Here is a 24215-nt window from a genome sequence, read left to right as displayed (position 1 = left end):
CATAATAAGGCTGGACTTGCAGCTGGCGGCTGGTAATTTACCAACACAAAAATATATGAATAACATTTTTGTGAATTGGCCAGGTGCGCATCTTTAAATTTCCTTTTTTAAAAAAAACGTTTTTATTAGAACCAAGACGGGTACCAGGGAAAAAATACATACAAGATTGTCTTAAACCCAATAATGATAACATCCTTACAATCGAAAAAGCTATGATTAAATTGATCTAGGAAAAAACACAATTTAAAGGATAAACCATCACTCGACAGACAATGACAGACATAAATTGGGAGATAAAATGAACAACCACAGACGGTGGCGGGGTGATGGGGCAGGGGAAAATAAGCAGGAGAAATATCGATAACATGTATGCATACCTATTAATTAGAGATTACATTTGACAAAAACGTGATAAACTTGCAATTTCAATTCATGTGTAACCAACATATTACAAGAGGAGGCATTGCATCTTTCCAGCCTATGAATATTACATATGGAGTTCCACCAATGTTTGTGGTGGATACAATTAAGATTCTTCCAATTGGATGTTATGGTTTGAATGGCTACTAGGATAAGAAGATGAAATAAATAACAGGCATTCTTTTCCAATACATTGTGCAGCATTGTACTACCAAATAAAATGCATTTAAATCAAAGTGGTGTTGTATTTTAAAAATTGACTTGATGGTAAGAAAGTGGTTATAGCAAGGCTTCCCAGGACAATGTTTATGTAAGAAAGTGGGATGTCAGTGAAGAATATAGATTTAACATATCTCCAAACTTGTTGCCAAAATTTGAAAGTACAGGGACATTTGAAGAACATATGCACGTAAGAGGCATTAGCAGCTCCACTTTCCAACAGTTATCAGTATATTGTATCAAATGCTCCTGCAGCCTTCGATATGTTGGACAAACTACACGTCCAGTCCACATTAGAATCTCAGAGCACCGCTCCAGAATCAGGTGTAAAACAGAATCTGCACCTTTAGTGAACCACTACATAGAACTATACCATACCCCCAATGATATCCATTGGTGGGTTCTTGATGTTGTAAAAAGCTCCCCGAATGTCTCACTCTGTCTTCTACAAAAGGAGGCAAGATGGATCCACCGATTATCCATGCACACTAACGGCCTTATTGAGGATTTTTTTCCACTATCCCGAGGCTATCCTTCAATTTATTGTTCAGTTCCAGGGAAGTTTGTGTCAGTTTGGCTGTCTCAAACCAATTGTCTAACCTAAGTCTTCTAAGTTCCCACTTTTTTGGTTTTGGGGGATCAGAACTTAAAGGGAACTAAATCTGAAAGGGAAACACTGAAGATCAGTCTGAATACCCCCATTTCCAATGCCCAAAAGTTAGAGGGAGACAAATGTTTACAAACTTAAACAAATACAGTTTGTTGTTATGCTATGTAGAGCCCAATACATGAAAGAAGAATAAAAAACAGTTTATTAGATATTGTATATAATTTAAAAAGTCACGTGGTGCCACAAGTACAACAATTATTACAAAAGGATATTCTAAAACCTTTTACACAGACAGGGTATATTGCACATAACAACCATAATCAAAAGGTGTGCACCAAACAAGCTGTACATTTGTTACTACTTTGTCTGCATCAGTGATCCCACATACAATTAATATGGGTATTACAGATAAATGTCGACATGTTTCGGACTTATGATAGTTTAGACACTATCCCTAGTGCCTTGTATTCATTCTTTGGGCCATCTTCAGGACAACAATTTCTTCCACAAAAGTCGATCAATGACTCTATACTCCACTTGATATTCAACGTGGTGAATTCTACAAAAACATATAAAACATATACAATATATCAGCAAAGCATTTTAAATTGCATGGGCTCAGATTACAAAAAGGTTTTGGCATTAAGGTCGCACAATGCACCAAAAAACGACAAATCACAACATAATCACAACAAGAAACACATTTTCACTCATAATTCAATATGGAGGGCAAAGTAAGGTGATCTGTTTTAACTTCAGGTACATATCACTATTTCTGAACTCAACAAATGACAGGTCCTTGCTTGCTCTAGAACTTGGATACGTTATTACATTTTATTAATTATTTTTCTTTCCAAAGAAAAACCTTTTCTTCAAAAAACACGCCAAAACATCTCATTATGCATATCTTATGACCAACCCAGGGGGTTCTTTGTGTTTGATTCTTAAATGCACTTACATCTATGACTATATAGTGGCCCATAGCTAGGTGATGAAAAAGACATGCTCCAAGGTCTCAAATTATTTTTACCGTGGCTTACAGGAGAGAAAGGCTTATCTATGATAGTTTCCCCAAGCATGACTCTGTCTTAATGACACTACAGAGCACAGAAACAAACTCCTACATCTTTCGAATAATATGAAAACGAGGCAGTATCTCACCCAGCTAAGTCATTGTGCCAGCAAAAAAAGCTAGACCTCGAATGTTGATAATCACGAGATCAGAAGACTGGGGCCTCACCAAACAAAAGCATGCACGTCCGCGAGCAAGGATAATTCCAACTCTAAAGGTGAAAGAAAGCAATTTCAATTATGTATTATAAAAGTGGCAGCATCTAGTCAAAGCGCAGTGCCATATGACTAAGCACCTGAAAGGAAAAGAAGAGGGAAAACTCTCACCTGATGCTCGCCGTGTCTGCTCTGGTGCCGAAATGAGGCAGATCAGACTGCAACCGCGGTTTTAAAGTTACTGCAAGGTCACATGACATATAATTGCACGCGGCTGTGAAAACACAGCTGTGAGGGCTTTGTCAAAATGAAGGACTACAAGACTACTGTATGTCTCTTAGGAGGAGCGTGTAGCAAATATTCTACACATCATTATGGTACAAAAGGTGAATATATCGTGCATCGTTATTCTGTTAAGTGCCGAATTACCAGATGTAAATCAAAGCAACCGTCATAAAACTAGCCAAGGGGTAAAATTGTTATTTTCATCATGCAGTGGTAGTCCTGTTTTACCAGCTATGAGACAAAACGCTGTGGCAAGGCAGGATGGAGTCCTTTGTAACCATAGACCAGGATAGTGGCCAATTAAATGTAACACAAGCCCGACTCAGCAGGAAAGACAAGGGAAGGAAACCCCAGATGGACAAAAGGAGCAGTACCGAGGATGTCCCTGATTCAGGATATCGCCCATCAACTCCTAGCTGAGTTTGTGGGCTACTTGGCAGAGCAAGTGTTGTGCAAAAAGTTTTTGAAAAAAGGGTTGTTTTTCATGAATTGCGCAGATGGAATTCGAAATGATGGAAAATGGGCACAAGAGTCAACAACTATAACAGAGTGTTCCATTCAACCGATAGATTTAAGCCCTGTTCGGCTGTTTTTAAAGTATAAATCCATCGTTCCTCGCATCGTGCCAATTTTTTAGCTCTATTTCTGCCTCTTGGGGTGTTTTCAATTCTTTCAATTACAAACCAGAACATCTGTGTGTACTTATTTTGTTTTGATTCATAGTGAGCTACAAGCGGTTTATTAGCCACCTTATTTTTTAGACAGGATCTGTGTTCACAGATACGTTGTCTAATTAGCCTAGTTGTTTTGCCAATGTATAGTAAACAACAGGGGCATTTGATGCCATATACCACCCAGTCAGTGGCACAATTAGAAAAAGTCTGAAGTTGCCACAGTTTACCATTTAGGTCAAAGGAAGAAATGTTCTTATTCAAGAAGCATATGGAACATTGTCCGCATTTGAAGTGGCCGGTCACGCGAGGAAGATTCCAGAGAGCGGACTGGGATGTAACATGCTGTTTTTTAGGGTATGTATGTACCAACAGGTTCCTATAGTTCTGTTGCCTTTTAAAGTCAAATCTCAGGGTGTCTGGATTAAATTCAGTGGTTTTAAGTATGTGCCAGTGTTTTTTCAGAATTCTACGGAGATCTTGACTAATGGGACTATAAGTCGTGACACATGTGATTTTGTCTTCTTTACTTTTCCTCTCCAGGAAAAAGCAACTTTCCCGGTTAGCGTGTTGCGCTTGTTTAGGGCTCATCCCCTTTCATAAGCATATGTCCATAGGCAGACATACCACTAAAGTAGTCAGCTGCATGTCTGCATTTATTGGCAAATCCGCTTGTGACACATCACAGCAGTTAATAAATCAAACTACGTGATGTGGCAACAAGGCAGGGGAGACGCTTGTTTTCAAATAAACAACACTTAATAAAACATGTTTTAACACTGCTATGCTAATGGCAACATCTCATCGTCCCAGGTCACTGACTGCACTTCCTGTGCACAACAAATGTCATGGTCCTTTTAAGAGCATTTTGAATCACATTCCCTGTCAGAGGGTGTGTTACTCCCCACCCAATCAGGCTGCACTTCACCAAGAGGCGCGTCAGCCCTCCACTAATTGACGTGGCGCTTCAGCGCTGCAGGTACGGCTAGACACACCTAATCCAGTCAAACACTTCCATAGGGGTGTGTCAGCTACAATCCTATCCGAACGCAGGCAACTCGTGAGTGAGCCTTTGAAGCTGTGGGCTTCATGCCGGTATCCATTTACGACTGCAGAAGTGTGATTTCACAGCCGAAGGTTGGCGAGCCCCTTTAGATTATGCCCAAGGTATGCTCCTTTAACCTCTCACGCTTCCATTATAGGGACGATTCGTTTCTCCTAACCCATTCACGGCGCCTTTTCAACCAGGCCTTATGTTTGTTCTTTCTTGGCAGTGCAGACTCAAGCCATTAATTACGGAAACATGTGGTTCCTTCAGCCTTTTGTTTCTGACCAATATCTGTCACTGCTAACACTGATAAGTGACTGACCACGGCACTTCCTTTAAAAGAGTTCAGCTATATTTGGCTCCATTGTACGTCCACCAAGGTAGGTGGCAAGCAAATGCCAATACTATTGCTACTATTATCTTTGACTTAGTTACTGTAATTCTATGGTTTCATCCATTCTTCTTTCCAGGTTTGAGCATGATTAATTCACATTAAATACATTGAATCACCAAAACATTGTTGATACTGTTTTTTACCGGGGAATATTACTACTACTACTATGATGTCACTTCTATTCATTGTATGATTGAACATCAGCCCTCATCAATATTACCCACTACCTGCTTACATCACAACCAGGTATTGTGGACACAATTTCTCTTGTTCCATTTTCTTTCATCCATTGATTTGAATTTTATTCTCATTTATGCATAGTCTAAACTTATTGCACCTGAAACTGCAAACAACTGTTAATACCATTCAAGCATTTTAACCAATTTTACCACCAGTTCTGTGCTGGCTTATTACTTTGCATACTGAGCTCAGAATAACACAGGGTCCAATTTTCTCCTGTCCACAGAGCGTGCCCCTCCCCGTCATGTTGGAGTTGAACTATTGAGGATCACTTTGGCTTATTTCTTTCTGTGCTCTGCCCTGGGATTCTCTGGGTAAGCACAATTACAGTCTAAATACTTGGCAGATGCCAATATGGCTCTATATAGTCTGAAAGTAATCATGAAACTTAAAATTTAGAAGAAAAACATTTTTCATTCCCTTTTTCAATCAGTTTTCTAAACTTTACTTGTTTGTATCTGCTCCCACATAGGGTCCAGATGTGTCTTTTTCACCCTGAGGAAGGCAATTGCTCGGCTCTCTATGCTAAGCAGGTGACTTTGTTGCCAAACATGTTCCAGATGTCCATTCTGTCTATTCATTTCATGGAATCAAACCTTTGAGTGGCACGTTGTAGGCAGACCTGCTCAAAACTTGTCAGCTACTTTTTTCAAAAATTAAAGTAGTGGCTGTTCACAAGAAGCACCGCTAGTAGGTGCTCTAACAATTTATGTTTTTGCTTCAGTGCACCATAGCTAGGTGTTCATGTTTTTGCTCATATTTTTGTATTTGTCGTGTAACTATGTATGATGCACTGGGCCAATTTCTTCTTTATTGCTTCACAAACTAGATCGAATTATGTGATTTCTGTTTAGCTCTTTGTTCTTTAATTTGTGTTATTGTTTTTGCCTGTGCATTGTGCTTTGTATCATAAGATTCACAACAATAAATGTTGATTTCAATAGTAAGAGTTTCTTGACTGCTTTCAGAACTTAATATAGCCAGAATTTCAGAAGTGATATCGATAATGATACACTCTATATCTAAATCATAAAGAATTGTTTCTTAAAATAATTACTATGAATCTTAAAGCAGCTTGGGCTACATTTTTTATGTTTAGTTTTATGTCCCACTCCATTGCTGCACCTGGGACACTCCCCCCTCTTTTTGTGGTTAAGCAGGCCCTTAAGCAGCCTGTGGAGTCTGGGGACAGCATAGAAGTCCACAGACGTCCCATAAACCGGGGTGGCATCAAAAGTGATGCACTATTTTGTGTGAGAAAGTGGTGGCTCTGAATAGAGCCTTTTTTTTTTTTGGAAAGATTTGTTCAAGTTTTAAAGTAAACTAAACAAAATTTTACTGAACTGAACCTGTCTGGGAAATGCTTTCTATACTTACAAAAAGTGTTTTAAAGCATTTTGAATATTGTGCAGAAAAAGCTGATTGCCACAATCAGTAAGACGTACTCCATCGCTACAAAAGATATTGGTACTATGAAATGTAATTTTTTCATTATCTCTCCTTGCAGACCACACTCATGGCACCTTATTGGTCAATCCCCTAAGCTCCACAGTCCCATTTCCATGCCTGCCATCCTCAAAAGCCCTGGATGTGGCATGTGCTGTCTGCATACTGCCGCAGCATCTGCGGACAGATCGTCCAATTTGAGGTGGTTGGGTGAGAAATGAACCAAAGCTAAGGTATTTCATCTTCAGTGGTATCTCTGAAAAGAGCCTTTTTTTTAAAGGGTCTTGTAAACAATCACCTTTTTTCATAATGTTGTTTTGCTTTTGTCTTCTTTTTTCCATACAGGCTTACAGACATCTCTTCAAAGCATTCCTCACCTTATAAAGGAAAATTGCATTTCCAATGTTTGACAAGTAAATGTCATCCACAGAAAATAAATTCACACCCTGAGAATTAATGTTGTCTTTCTCAAAAGATGACTGCACAAAAAATAATCTGTCCTTTGTTTACAAGACTCCTTACTGTACCTTGCTGAGGACAGAATACAATGGGGCAGTTCAACAAGGCACTAGGCAGTATGTAAGAAAGTGTTGCATTAGTGCCTTTAGCAACTCCTTGATTGCACTCTGCAAATGGACTGCACTAATGTAACCCAAATGCAGTCTACCACAGTGCACCACAAGGACATCTGGAGTATTAACAGCCAAATCTCAACAAAGTGAAAGCACACCTTTCAAAATGCAGCCAGACAAACCACACCACAAAGCATCCACTCCTTCAAATTCAAGGTTGGCAGAAATGCCACGTATCTCTGCATACCTCTGCAGATTAGTCACAATGCAATCTCCCACCATACACACACTGACTCTCTCCATCTCTGCAACCACAGCCATCTTCAATACACACAGCAATGAAACAAACAAATACCCTCTCTTCCTATAAAGCACAACCAGAAGACCTGAATGGCTAATCCCCACAGTCCCCTTTCAATGCCAGGCATCCTGAAAAGCCACAGATGGGGCACACTCTCTCTGCAGACTACTGTGGTGTCCACAGACCCCGTAACAAAGGGCAACCCTTCTTCCCTTTCTACTTCACACTTTGCAGTACTTCCTCATTGGCTATTGTTAAGCAGTCACACACCCATCTGCCAATCACAGCCAAGAACTCTATATCTAAATCTGTCATCTCAATTCAACACTTTAGATGTACTGTTCAACACAAGTCTCCTGTTATTCCAAAGCACCTGCATCAGAAACTACTATACAAATTCGCAAGAGTTTGATTTGCATATTCAACCACATCTGCATCCATCAACACACAATACAGGTATGCATATATTTTATAAACTATATTTCCAACTCTTTTAAAATTGCATTTAAACAGGGTTCCTGCCACTTACCCTGCATAACCTACTCAATCATCATACTCTTGTTTGTTCCATCTTCTGACATCAAGTGGCTCTTACTTACAATGTTGTGTGCTTAGACAGATTTCTTTTAATTTAATTAGAATTTTCATAACAGTTTCGAAACAAATATTTGCAATTTTAGCAGCATTCACTGTAATTCTTTTTGTAAAACAAAAGAAAACCACATTTGAAACATGTCCACAGCATGTGTAAGTGCCAGATCCTGTGTGAAACTTCACTATATTACCAACACATGCATGCTTGCCCATATCACCCATTCTAATGTGCAAACTGTTATTTTCTTCTTTCATTCTGTCACTTTTAAAACCACTTCTCCCACTAACAAAGCTGCACTAAAACTCCCAAAATGCACACCCAAAATGAAAGCTGGATGTATGTTAATTAAGCATAGCATGTACATGGAATGAAAAATGACAAAATCCAATGTGTTTAAAACTATTCATTTCAGCACCATTTGAAGGAAACCAAATAAATGCATGTGTACATTTACAGCAGTGTTGTGTGTAATTTTAAATAAATAAATGAAACAAAATGGAAACAATATCTCCAATATATTGCAATAGCACTCACATACCAAGCATGCATTTGTGGGAAAGTTCATGAAACTGCACATACTAACATTCTCCTTTCTAATATGTACATGCTTCTTGGCTTCTCAATTTTTATCTGCATATTAGGACTTGCAGTGCACCATTTCTAATACAAATAGTGCACCAACAACTCTCACACTTTCAAAACTCTAGCCCTGTAGCACATAGTTAGCATGGGACCATTGGGCCCATTACCAACGCTGCTGGTGCTCCCATGTCCCCAATCCCATACATTGCTATGTAACTGCACACAAATAGAAACTAACATTTTCCACCACCTGATTATCCAGGCCAGCATGGCCCATAATGTCCTAGTGACACTGGGAAGCTAGCTGCCAAAAACATTATTAGGAATCTGGTGGCAACTCGTCTGCAGCAATAGCAGTGTTAGAACCATACTAATCACATGCAATTTTACCACTTCTTATCAACAACTCCTCCTACAGTGCAACATAATGTCTTTTTGTACTACAATTACTTTGCCATTACCACACATACCCACTAATTCTCTTCTTTTCCCAATTACATTGAAGAACAGCCTCCTTAAATACAACAACCTCTCTACTAGAAGAAAACAACCAGAAGAAAACTACTCTTCACATATTACAAAGTAAGTGCACTAGTGTACTGGTATTCTTTCTGTTACTAGTGCAGTGTAGCCGTATAGTATCCTTCAAAATTCTTTCCAAACCAACACCATTTACTTCACTCTTACTCATTATACCTCAGCAGGTACACTGTTTGCATTCTCATCTGAACACCAGTATTGTAACACCCACTAGTATTGTGAACACATTGTAATGTCCTTACTTATTCATGCACAGTACAATATCTTATGCGCTGAACCAAGCCCTTCACACATCTGCACACACAGCTACTCTTACCCTCCTAACCAGATCTAACAGCCCTTTGCACAATCACACAGCCCTCTATTTATGCCTGCCCTGATTTCACACACTCATTCACAATACACCCAAAACAATGCACAACTTTCAAACCCACATTTTCCTTTTTTTGCCAACAGACAGAATAGAATACCTACTAAAAGGCAATGAAAAAATAGAGCAGATAAAACTAAAAGCAAGCAAAATACTCATCCACCTCTAGCAGAATGCATAGCAATTGTTCAAACAAAACAGCCTATGCAGTCAGTTAACAAAACTGAACCAGCTAGCAGTAAAACAACTATGACCTCTCTTCCACAAAGTAAAAATAAAAAGAAATGTATTAAGAAGAAGAAAACAACTAATAGCGCTAGCACTACATCTACCATAGCCACAGTTAAGCATTCCAAAACATTCATTTTACAAACAATGTGCCACCATAGAGTACTTTACATTCTTATAAAAACAGCAGAAAAGTCACGCTCAACCCTTAAGAATTACTGCAGAAGACTGATCCTGGAAGCTCTCATTGACAGTGCAGTGCTCCTCAAAAGAAAATTGTTTATATTAATTTTAACCAGAATGAAACCACTAACAAAATGTATCAGTAAACTACAAAAAGTACTTCTAAACATGCACAATGTCAATATAGATACCTTTGCAAACTTCTGTGCAGGTGATTAGTTTCACATTAGTTCACACAAGCAGCACAGAACCATATTTCAATGAAGAGGCATATAAACATGAGCAGAAAAAAACAATTCCCATACATAGCAGTGGCAGGGGTATGAAGTGGTGGAAACTTCCATTATGGCACAAGAAACCCTCATTGAAAAAATGTCCAGCACAAACTTACAATCAACTCTTCATTACGCCAAACCAATTCCCCCAGTCTGCAAATGGCACTGCACCTCAATGGGTAACATATGGAAACAATCCTTACATTCTTTACACCAATTCCTCAATCACTATGTGAAAGTAAAAGAGAAAATTAGAATAAAAACTTTGCAAAACAGGGACTTCTGTCCAGTGCGCAATTACACTGGACTGTGAGGATATTTGTTAGCTTGCATTTTAGGTCCTGCTTGCAAAAACACCTTCCACCACATCAAAATGTTAGCAACACACAATTCCACTATACAGAATCTTGTCCAGAGACTGTACTATGCAAAAAGTCCTGCTTTATAACTGCAATATTTTAATAACAGTCTCTTACATGGCACAGCCAAAGAACTCCTTCAACAAATAGAAGACATCCAAACTAAATATCTTGGAAGTGAAGATCACTTAGAAAATCCAGTAACTTTGGAGAAGAGTAGCGTGAAACATACAAATGCCAATTTTCAATAAACACGTCCAAAAATGAAATAACAAAGATTAAAAGCACATCTGCTGAAGTACCAAACGAAGTATGTGTGTGGTGTCACAGAACTTTTCATAAAAATAACCCCACAACTGTACATACAACATACAAAATAGAAGACAACGAGGCATCCCAATGGTTCCAATTAGCTCTCTATCTTATAGCAGAAAAAATACAAAACTACTAACCCTTCAAAACTTTGCACCTACTGTAATACCAGGCTTGATAATAACAAATTCCTTCACATGCCATCACCAATAACTTGGAAATATTCCCACTTCCAAAACCTCTCCAACAGCTTCATTTGTATGAGAGCATTATAATCCAAAATGTTCACTCATTTCAAACTATAATACGACTTCAACCCAAAACAGCCAGATTGCCTCCCCCTGAATTACTTAAAGGCATTTGTGGCAAAGTAGTTTATATTCCATTAGATCTTACAGAACTTAAACAAAAGATCTTAAACAAAATGTAGGAGTGCAACAGCCAATAGATTAATCTTTGATTATCCTAGTGAATGGTGTACCAATGAAAGACAGATAATTTTGCCAACAACTAGTAGACTTAAACAAAGTTAGAGCAGCCCTACAATGTCTTAAAGAGAACAATGAGTACTACAAAGAAATAAACATTGAACAAAACCCAAGGGATACCACCATAATAATTCTGGATTCCTCACCAACTGGCCGATTTGAACATGTAGATCCTATTACGGTGGCCAATATTTTAGACCAATATACAATTCACCCACTACATTCCAAAGACACCATAGACGATGCAGTAGAAACTTATCAAATACATCAAGCCTAAGGATCTCCAATCAGCATACAGGGGAAAAGTGTAGAAGCACAAGCCTTTCATCTATTCTTTCCTACAGGAAAAGCAGGACAATATGATGAAAGATGCACACAAATAACAGCATCAGAATACTGCTCTTTATGAATGTATTCTGAAGACCCCATACTCAGACAAAACGTTGAACACATATTGTACCTCCTGTTTGAAAGTGAACTAGCAACTCTATATTACGGAGTTGCACACACATTGAGAACAGGTTTTTAAACATGTCTTCTACCCAACTACTTCAAAGATAAAAGACGAAGATGATGTTTTGCAGTCAATATCACACATCTCTTGGCAAATATGTGTGGTACAAAAGAAAACTGGTTCTGATGTCACACTGATGAGCAGTGTATGCTACAGAACCTTGGCCTACCCACATGGTTTCTCACTTTGAGTGTGTAGAATATGCATGGGAGGACTTGCTTGACTTCCTAAGCATAGCAAACCAAACAAAGAAGTGATAGACATAAAAACATCATGAGGACTCTGCTCTCTTGTACCTGTAAATGTATCAAGATACTTTCACCACCGCTGTATTGCCATGCTGCAATTCATCTGTAATAAAACAATGCCCCTCCCTCCAAGAAGTGGAACACTTCTTCTGGTGAAAAGAATATTAATTTAGAGGAGCACAACACATCCACATGCTTTTGTGGATAAATGATACTCCTAAATGTGGTCATGACAGTGACGCCGCTGTTTTGGAGTTTATTCACAAACATGTAACCTGTGACATTCCTAGAGAAAGCACACATAGTGAACTACATACACAAATGTTACATTTCCAAAAGCATAAATGTGGCAAATATTGCCAAAGCAGATATAAAACCAAAGGTAAATAAAATACCAAATGCTGCTTTGGTTTCCCTAGACCAGTTTCAGCAAAACAGTTTCATGGGTTCTGTTAGACATAGTGTGAAAGGCAAATTGCCTAAAAACACATACTGCATTAAAAGTAATGAAGCTTCAAAGTCCATCAATGATTATAATGCAATCATTGCCCTCTTGAGAAATGCAAAAATAGATGTACAATACATTGCAGACAATGCCACTGCTGTTGCAAGATATGGCACAGCCTACCTACCAAAGCTGAGAAAACAGAGCTAAACGACCTCTGGGGTGACGTATCATCTGACAAAGCACTCCCAAAAATAGTACAGCTTTGGCATAAGAATACTCTCCCACAGAGAATGTGGATGCTATGAAGCTGCAGACTGTTTAACAGGCAAAGCCTTACATGGCAAATCTGAATGCATAGCCTGGCTAAGCCTTGGTCCTGCTGTATTCAGAAAAGATTGCTGAAATAATGCCAAGACACAGAAACAATAGCCAAAAATCATCCCAACAACCAGGGCATTTTGAATAACATTGTATTAGGCACATGCTACCCAAACAGAAGTACTGCTTTAGAAAACATTTCTCCTACAAAAATAATATTAAGCCAAATGAAAAAAAATTAAAATAAACTTGTGAAGGCAGCCTCGTTAAATTTACCAAACCCAGCCTAATTAATCATATTAAGTTATCATTTAAAAATCCTCAACATAGACTGTATTACATATCCTTACTCCAACTTTTTAAACCATGGATAAAAGAAGATGTATTGGGCACCCATGACTCATTCAAAGCTGCTTTCAATGCAAATGAAATCAGTATAACAAATGTACATTTTAAGCAATACAAAAACATGTTGGACATTGAACGCCAACAGGAGGAAGAAGTTCGAGCACAACTAAATCAAGACACTCCTGAGGGCAGTCAACCTTCTGTTACAGAAGCCAAGAACCACTTGGAGAGCCACTCATAGTAAATGAAGCAGAAGTAGCCATTACTGAAGTAGAAAACACCATGCATAAATATGAGAAATCAGAGGAAAAATCAGTACTGCTCAAATGACAACTCAATGATGAGCAATTTAGCATTTTCCTAGAAGTGACTAAAAACATTGAACATGGTTTTCAGCATGAAAGTAAAACTTGTAACTGTCAAAATAATAAACCTATACTCTTCTATGTAAGTGGTGAAGCTGGTTCCGGCAAAAAATTCTTAATAAAAATGATCAGCAAATTCCCTCAAAAGTTAACAGACAACTTTCAGCTGCTGTAGCAGCCCCCAGAGGTTTAGCTAACTACAACATAGGAGGTGTTATTTTACATCGACTACTCCTCCTTCCAGTAGAACACCAAAACACCAAAACAAATTAGAGTACTACAAACTATTAACAGAATCTGCTATTGAACTATGCAGAATTCTGAAACAAATGAAAATGCTCCTAATATATGAGGTAAGCATGGTCTCCAACCTAATGTTGGCTCTAATTCATCTCAGTATACAAGAAGTCCTTAAAATAGACTACGGAGAACTCTTTGGAGGAAAACACATTATTATTTTTCGAGATCTCCTACAATTAACACCAGTGAAAGGTGGACCTATTTTTAAAACCTTGGGACACAAACAATGCCACAACACACTTGGCAGCATAGAAAATGTAAATCTCTGGCAACATTTCCAATACAGAGAACTAACTCAAAACATGCTTCAGTCTGCAGACCTCACCAATGCTAGCATTTTAAAAAGCACCAGGACTTGTATTCTTTCTAAAGATGCACAAGCTATCTTAAATAATAGACTCATCCATGAGCTATATGGGCATGACACATCTGCTCCTGATGTCATGGAACAATTAGTACAAAACAATGTAAAACGCATGCCCTTAATGCCAACCCTAGGAAGCTGTACATTATTCAATTAGACAATGTTAAAAAATGAATTGCAACCAATAGTGCATATAAGCTTGACAGACAAACTGGAAGTTCATAGCATGACACTCCCTATGTGTCAACAAGCAACAGCACGACTAAATAGCTTAGAAAATAACTATCTCCAACAGAACTGGTTTGGAGAAAATGGTAACAATGTGTTCAAACTACAGAGTAATTCTGAAACTTAACTTTGATGTGGAGTAAGGTTTAGTTAATGAAGCAATTGGTACAGTTGTTGGCTTCCAGAAATATCCACATGACAACAACATTCAGTTTATCAACATCCACTTTGACACACTTTCAGAAGTTAAAAGAATAGGAAGCTCAAAAACACAATTCCTTCTTTGCAAAGACATGTATGCATGCAGAGAACAATTCTCTCTTTCTCTCTGTCTCTTGCATATGCAGTCACTATTCCCAAATCACACGGTCTAACCCTAGATCAGGCACTGATTGACATTGGCAGCGCAGTCTTTAAAGAAAGTATGAGTTATGTAGCACTATCACATCTACGTACACTCAAAGGAATATTTCTAGTCAATTTTGCTGAAACAAAGTCATTGCTGACTACGTGCATTCTACACACCCCATCTCAATATGTACCCTGTTCCTCAAAAAGCTAAATTTGTTGTAATAAAAGTAATGCAAACAGAACTTATAAAAGATCTCCCAACTGTTCCACCAAAGAAACTAAAAACAACTGCTACTCGATCAAGTAGCACAACCACACATCAGTCAAGTGCATACGCAAGTGCACATACAACAGCACAAACAAAGAGAAATATGTCTTCTATGTCTTCTAAAAAAACAAGTGAAGGTCCAGCAAATGACACTGAGACAGAACTTTCCGGTCCATTTACATTTTCTAACACAACTGGTGTAAATTGCTATTCAAATGTAGCAGTGAATCTTCTGTTCCAATTGCCACCAATTGTTCAAATCACTTACTTGAACGGCTGAGACCAGTTGTGTTTGCAAATGCTTGTCCTTCATAGAAATGCAACAAATAATCCTGACAACACTTACAGTGTCTCAGTAATAAGGCAAGAATTGAACTATTGTGCAGGTAGGGTGAGATTCACCATAAACACACAGGAAGATCCACAAAGATTTTTAATGTACTTACTGCAAGTACTGGAAGGCAAAAATATTCATACACGTGGAAGCATACATACACTCTCTGCAACCATGTTGCACAAGAGAACATCCCTAATGAACGATTTGTGTATGTATCTATACCTAATTGTGAATCCACTCCATTTCATCAGCTGGTGCAAAACACAAATCATGGCATATTATGCACTGTTTACAATCCAGACAATCGTTCTACATCACGCGTAAACTCACATATCCAATATGTAATAGCAATGCCTTTATGGTACAACATAGATGGTACCAAAAACAACTAAAAGCTTACTAGGTTCATGCATGGGCATGTATCTATTGGCAAGAAAACCTTCACAACAGTAGGCATAATCTACCACACTGGTGCAACAACCACTGCATGTCACTATACTGCATACATAAAAAATATGTGGTTGGTTTGAATGCAATGACACTTCCATTACTCTGAAACATAGATTATCAGCACATCTAATAAATGCCTACTTAATATTCATTAAACCTAAATAAAGTCACTGACCCATAAACATATCGTAAGTTTGTGCACTTTAGACACCAAGCGATATCTAAGTGCTTCAAAATATACCCTTCTCAAATGTAACACTATAAACATTTAGAATACATCAACTGGTATCTAACCACATCCATGGTGCTACCATACTGTTTGCGAAATGGGAAACAGTTTCAGTATGCCAACAGATGTAAATGTTGCGCATTTTTGATAACGCAATATAGATGTTTCCCCAGTGACCCAATGGTTATGCAAACAGAAACAATAACTGATCAAATCACACACTGATGTTGTTTCCCCCATAGTACTTAAAATGTACTCATTAAGAGGGTATACAAAGTGTAGCCACTAACCTGTAAAACTATCAACAGTTAGAATAAGCCACCTGGTAACTAACTGCAGCCATAGTACTCCAGTAGTATTTTAATAGCAAAATAGCTAGAATACACCAACAGAAATAAAAGTGCTTCAAAAGGTACCCTTGAAAACTGTAAAACTATCAACAATTAGAATACGCCAACTGCCATCTAACTGCACTCATAATACTGCAATGTTACTTTCTAATACTGACATAGTGAGAATCCAACATCAGAAATGAAAGTGCTTCAAACATGCCCTTCAAAACTATAAAACTATCAACAGTTAGAATATGCCAACTGGTATGTAACTGCACCCATAATACTGTAATACTATCAACAGTTAGACTACACCAACTGGTTTCTAATTGCAGCCATACCACCAGCACTTTTGAAAAGCAAAACATATAAACCATTACAATTCTTCCTACTGCAATACTGCTTGTAACAACAAATACACATAATTGTGCACCTTAAACATTCCTTTAAGTACTGCACACTATAAACAAACATAGTGTGACACGTAACGTCAAATAAATGTACTAGGGTTTTTTTTTAGTCCTACATGGACTTTTTTTCGCACAGACCCAATGATTATGCAACCATAGACAGCAACTGAGCAAAACGCATAGTAATGTTTGAAGCATAGTACCTGGAATGTACTAATTACGAGGGTCTAAAAAGAACCTGAATGTGTGAGATTGTAAGCAATGCAACATTGTAAACTATCCTACCCTACACATTATTGTATTCTTTTTTTCACAGAGATAGAAGCAAATATTTCTCCTGCATTACCATGTACAACAAAGTCAACCTGTACCCCCAATGCTACATCAATTTCCACTTCAATGGTATTGTGTCACTATCTTCCAAAAACTATAATAATAACAATTTTGCATTTATATAGCGCTACAAACCCTCAGGCATCTGAGTGATGCTTATTATTACCCACAGTGTGTGGTGCTCATTTATCAACCTCAGAAGGATGACAGCCTGTTTGGCCCTGCCGGGATTCGATCCTGCATTAACAGGCTCTGCACAGATGTCAAAGCAAGTGCTCTACTCGCTGTGCTATCCGACCAGCACTGCCTATGTAGTATGTATAATTACTATACACATATTATTAAAATGGTTGTTTCCAATGGGCGAATTCCATTTCTATACACATATTTTTACAATGGTTGTGGCCAGTGGCCAGATTCTTGGGTGCATGGCCTACAGCCTACGAATACAGCCACGCACCCAGGAATCTAGGCACTGGCCACAACCACCACAGCATAATGTAGTGGTGGAGTCAAGTACCCCCATCAAAAGCTCCACCCTATGCTGCCTGTCAGTTGGGAGTCAGAAATTGCAACACGTGCAGTACCAGTGAGGATGCTTGTACTGCAGAAAATCATGGAAACTAGGTATCCTTTTGGACAGTGAAAGAGAAGACTGGTGATGGCATGCAGAATAGAGCTGATGCACCTAGAAAAGTTGCACGAGGCAAAAGAACATAGATGTTCTATAAGATCTGAAGAGAAGGTGGTAAAGGTGAGCAACATATTGGGCTCGAGACGAAGATGCTCATGCTACAGAAATGCTGAAGAAAATGCAAATCAATATACACTTGTAAAGTCACAGTAACTCAAGTAAACAAAGTGATCTTAAGGCTGCCTATGTAGTGAATAGTTGTGGCTGGCTATGCGCCAATGAATAATACTTAGGAATGTATAGAGCCAGGATATTCCACAGTGCACTTTAAGCAAGGTTTGAAACCGGATGATTGGAAAGGGTTTTTCATTGTGGCACAGTTGGAAAATAACTAAAGGTGATGGAGAAATACAAAAAAGGCTTGGCTGGCCCAGCACCAAGAAGACGAGGCCACTGTGAGCCTGGTTATCCATCCAGTAGTTACATGAACGTGAGAAAGAAACAAACTTCTGTATGAGGTAGAATGGAAAAACACTGAAGGCGTCAATAGTTAATCATTTAATAGAGTGAAATGCTGCAAGGAGCTTGAAAACGCAGTCTCTAAATCACATGGTCAGATCAAAATAGTCATTGGGTCGAGCTACACCAAAACCAAGAAGATACTCCCTTTTATTCTCAGGCACAGAGAGCTTCGAAAGGCCATGTTCAAAAGCCTTATTTGACTGGAAGACTGCAAGAGTGATGACAGATGTCGGGCTAATTGGTGGGGAGGCATGATCATGCCGACCCTCCCTGCACCTGGTATGGTAGCCTATGTTCTGCTAGCATGTGGAATATTCCAGAAGGGTACAAGGGTGCCAAACCAATGGTAGAGGGCCAGGTATCAAAGAAGAGTTTTTTATGGGGATGTATGTTCGTACAACCTCTTCTGTTGGCGACCATAAATTAATTCTTAAGGCTTTTCAGCCGTGTTGCATCCGTGTGGCCAAAGTTGGAGGAACCAATCCCCTACCTCCTTGGTTAGAAAACAGATCAAAGTGGTCTGCCACTCAAGGATTGCGCCACACATAAGTTTTTTCCAAGTCACAAAAAAACCTTTATTCCTGGTTTCAAAGTCACAAAGCCCTTTATTCCTGGTTTACACGTGTTTCGGCTGCTCAAGAGCCTTTCTCAAAACAAATAGGGCAATAGCAAAACAATCATATTCTATGTACAATGTTTTAAGCAGATTCATATGTTTGACCACAAAGGAGAACAGAAAAAATCGAGGGTTTGGTTTCAGAAATGTTTCAAAAGTTCAAAGAAATAGACATAAATTTATAATTCAAATCCAGAAATTTGTACCCAAAAAAAATATATATATATATATAAATGGAAATATTTGTCAATCAGTGAGAACAAACATGAAACAAACATAAAACAAAAACAGGAGAAAAGAATAAAAATAAAAAACAGAGAAATAATGTGTATTCCTGGTTTCAAAGTCACAAAGCCCTTTTACACGTGTTTCGGCTGCTCAAGAGCCTTTCTCAAAACAAATAGGGAAATAGCAAAACAATCATATCCTATGTATAATGTTTTAAGCAGATTCATATGTTTGACCACAAAGGAGAACAGAAAAAATCGAGGGTTTGGTTTCAGAATGTTTCAAAAGTTCAAAGAAATAGACATAAATTTATAATTCAAATCCAGAAATTTGTACCCAAAAATTATATATATATAAATGGAAATATTTGTCAATCAGTGAGAACAAACATGAAACAAACATAAAACAAAAACAGGAGAAAAGAATACAAATAAAAAACAGAGAAATAAAGAAAAATCGATTTAGCATGATTTGTCATATGTTGAAAAATGAAATCATCCTTTTACATTATTTATTCCTATAGTTCATAAAAATAACCTATTTTCTCCTTCCCATTCCACCATGTTCCATAAGCTATACCTTTGCATTTAATAGCCACTACGTAATTTGTTGTAGGTTTATAGCATCTCACATTTGACACACTCTCCGATAATGCTATACTAAGAGTGAATGAGATAGTTTTACCCGTCTTATTGCAATAGTCCCGGGTAAATCCTTGTAATTAAGTCAATATAAAACAGATTTTCAATCCGATTGTACATTTATCCCAGTGTTCATTTTCAAATATTAATGTTAACATCCTTTGTTCGTGCGCTATTAGTATGCCCCTCCTAACGTGAATAGTGTAGTTGCCCACCTGACAGAAGAGATCCAATCACTTCCCCCGTCAGTATGGAATGTATACCTAGATGTTCCCTGTAATACTATCACATCCCAAGTAGGTTTTTGTAGTTTGCCACGTAGTGTAACATTACTTACGATGAGTTTTGACTATAAAAGTTGTGTTTTTATGATATTCTCTGAGAGAAATTGAGTGAACGTCCATTGATGTCCGTTGTAACTCCCTGTTTTAGTAAAACAGACTAAGTTTTGCTAACTTCCTGAGTCGGTTTGATTATTGATGTTTGAGTAAATTCTGCATCCCTGTCTATCTCAAAGTATTGCTACCTCGTCTTAAAAGGCCCTAGGTTTATGGGTTCAATAATACGGCCATGCACCCCACAATCTGGACACTAGCCACAACCACAATGTTTCTGCAACTGCCCACCGAACATATATTATTAAAATGGTTGCGGCCAGATTCTTGGTTGCATGGCCATATTATGCTGTGGTGGCTGTGCCACTGCCTAGATTCTCAGGTACATGGCCTACAGTTTAACCTATGCAAACATCCTCATATCATCTGCAAACCACTCCCCTACCCTGATAAAGACTGCCTGCAGTCACCAGATAAGCTTCCCACCTAAGGCCCCGTCTTTGGACTACCACAGTGTCCATGGACTGCCACGCCCCGGGACCTAAACAAATAGCCCATATCATCTTTCTTTCACTCTCCCACCCTTCCCAGCCCCTCTTTCCAACACCAAATGACCCAAAACATGACCGCAGTTAGAACACGGCGGGCATTTTGCTAAAATATGGCGCACATAACGCTTTTCACCATCCAATCAGTGGGTGTGTTGAATGTCTGCCGACTTCACGTCCACCCTCCTGACCAATCAGAGTCCTGTCCACAGAGCGAACAGGGTAGTGGGTTCGCAAATTTGGTGAAAATCAGTTCAGCGGTTAGGGCTGTAGGCGTGAGCAAAAATATTTTCCATTGCGTCTTTGGAAAAAAAACATTTTGGAACCCCCCTTTTAACTCCCCCACCCCTTAACAAGACCTCCCAAACTTTTGAGGAAAATTCAGAGCGGGCCATAAACATTTATTGCAACGTTTAGTAAGGGTTCGTCGAGGGGGAGCGAAGTTATAAGCCGCCCAAAAAGTGCTCTTCCTATGAGTCGAGCAACTTAACCATAACTAAAGGGCCCGTACCACATGCCCTGTAATTATGTATTAACTGCTTTTGGTTAAGAAATTCAACCTTTTGCCCTAGACATATGAAAAGAAATTCACATACAAGTATACTTACACAAATGTCATTGTCATTACATATAGAAAAGCTTTCACCCCAATATGATTATTGTAAATATATTTAACTAACACTAGGTTTACACTATGAACTGGGGGGAGGAGGATAAACATAAATGCAACTCTTGTCGGATGTGTGGTGCAAGTCTCAAAGAGGATATGTGTTTTATGTTGATCAGCCCAAGCTAAAGCGTATGAGAGGGGATGTAAAAAGCATAGCAGTTTATTTGAGTTTTTTGCAACTGTCTATTCTTTTATCTTTTAGCATACACATCAAATAATACATTAACATTCAAATTAAATGTTTTACAAATGCCAACTAAAACAATGCAATTCCATCCTCTGAACTCTAATTCTCTGTTAATTAAAAAAAAAAACATGATACGCTTATTTCAAACTAAGAATAACAGAAAGTCCGTGGTTGGAGACATTTTCCATAATTAATACATCATTTTATATTATTGCTATTTCTATAAATGAACATGTTTGGCTTTGTCCAGAATCAATTTCTTTAGATAAATGACTTAAGTGCATCTATCGAATTTAAAGTGCTGTCACAATATTTTCTGTATGACTGATGCAGACACGAATTATGCATCCCACTGCATGTAACCAACGTGTTAATTTCAGATCTCCTTCATTGAACCCCAAAAAACAGCACAGCCAAATATGAAAATAGGATTCAATTTAGATTGCCACAGCTGGTGCTAACCATCTATTCAAACTTCAAATTAGTAATTCAAACCAAATGCATGTACACAATTGTTCTCACAGCATTTAACTTGGTTAGAATCATTATGAATGAAAGCAGAACTAGTGTGCAACAAACCCCAAATAAACAATCTGTCTGCGGAATTAGTTAATTGATTCAAAATCCCACAATATAACATTATTTCTTGGCATTGTCTTGAAACTGTTGACTTTTTGTATGTTTTACATTTAGGACTGTAATATTATGTATAGTTGCTTTATAAGAATATATAGCGGTTTACTAAATGTGATTGCATTTTATTGTTGTTGTTGCCAGCAGTAATATGGCACACATATATAGTTATTTTTGTGCTGCCAGTATAACATGTGAATATGTTGTTGGTGGCATGCAAAGTATAGAATGTATAACACAGCAAAGCCAGCTTGAAACTGCAGAGAATAAAGTGCCTCAATTTTTCTGTGATGCCTTATACATGAGACTACATGAATCATATAACTGACTAACTTAATTAACATTTACTAAACACTAATTCTAACTCCCTAACATTATAATGTAGTCTCATGTGCAAAATGAGGTGAAAATACATATTTTGGTAGCAGTGCTATAATTCGCTTTTAAATGTACACTGGCATATATATTTTTTTTCTTCTCTCTCTTCCTGTGTTGGGTTGCAGAAAGTATGCGCGGCAGGAAATAAAATTGAAACAGTTGCTCAGTGAACAAGGATCCCATTGTATAAAAGTGAAGGGTGGTGCTGAAAACATGCCTTTAATCTGATTGGAGGAAAGTGTCTGCAGACATACCACGTAGATAAAGTAGGAAGGTTCAGAGTTCTGCTAATGGAAAAACTTACCGAGAGAGGTTAGTTTGTGTTGACTGGGCTGTGAAGACAGAAGTCCAAGGTGTCACAGAGCGCTGGCTTGAGAGTTTTTCGCCGTGCTTCCCAGACACACAAGATTACAGGAGCCGTTCATGCTGACTGGGCCTGTCTTTGTGAGGCGAGTGAAACAAGGTCACATGGGGGAACTTCAAAGAAACACTTTTGGTAAGAACATATGTACAAGTGAGGTCACTGTGTATAGTCGCTTGGATGACTGAGCTGTAGTGCAATGTAGACAGGGTAGGGAACCCCTGCAATTTTATTTCGCCATGTTCAGAATGTGGGAAAATGATCCCAGATTTTAAAAGGCTTGTTTGTTCTGTATTCACTTTCTTTTATTTTCCAGATGATGTTGTGATGTTTTCATGGTAAGAACTAATAATTTTGAATTATATTTGTATATAATATAATGAGAATATATAAAAACAAATGATTTAGTGTCATCTTTGCACCTGTGAATTTATTCATATACCTATAAAGTATACAGTACAGGGGAGGTCCATTTCTCTTCACTAGTGCATTTGTCAATTTGCCCCTGCAGGTAAAATAACAACCCAGAATAAGCTGATAATATTCAGTGATAAAGCAGGTTTGTGTGTGTGTGTGTGCCTTCCTTGCATGTTGTTTGGAAGGAATCTGATATAATATATAGCTTGCTGTATGTAGATAAGCCAGTGATACCCAGGGGCGCATAGGTCGCTGGATGTAGATAAGCTAGTGATACCGGCCACTACCTATAGGTGGCGCTATATATAAAATTGTTGGGTTTCTATCACGTGCATAGGTCATAGGCTCTCTATAGACCACTGTGAGGTATTGTAATAGAAAGGAAGGTTTTCTTTTATGATGGGGTTATAATATAGGGAAGAAAAATATGCTCACCACTAAATACTGCAAACAATATATCATTAGATTACCCAATATAATATAACAAGGTATGGTCACTAAAATAATATGAGGCCAAACCCAATCTAAATGCAGGGCTAATTTACCACCAAACTACCGCTCATATTTTGATGGTAAGAAAATACTGCCAAACCCCAAATGTACCCCAATAAAATACAATATCCCACAGCCAAAATTAATTTATGTGTATGAGATAAAATTGCCTCCTCAAACTGGATTTACTATTGCAAAATACAAAGTTGTAAATCATATGTTGAGGTGACCTTTATTTGTGTTTTTATGTTAACAGTTGTCAATATATCATGTTTTTTTTCAATTCTTCTAATGTCCGTGTCTGTATATGATATCCAACCTCTTTTAACTTATTTTTATGTTAAA

This window comes from Ambystoma mexicanum, chromosome 12 (assembly GCF_040938575.1).
Source record: "Ambystoma mexicanum isolate Mex_15411 chromosome 12, UKY_AmexF1_1, whole genome shotgun sequence".
NCBI lineage: Eukaryota > Metazoa > Chordata > Amphibia > Caudata > Ambystomatidae > Ambystoma > Ambystoma mexicanum.
This window is presented reverse-complemented; position numbering follows the sequence as displayed.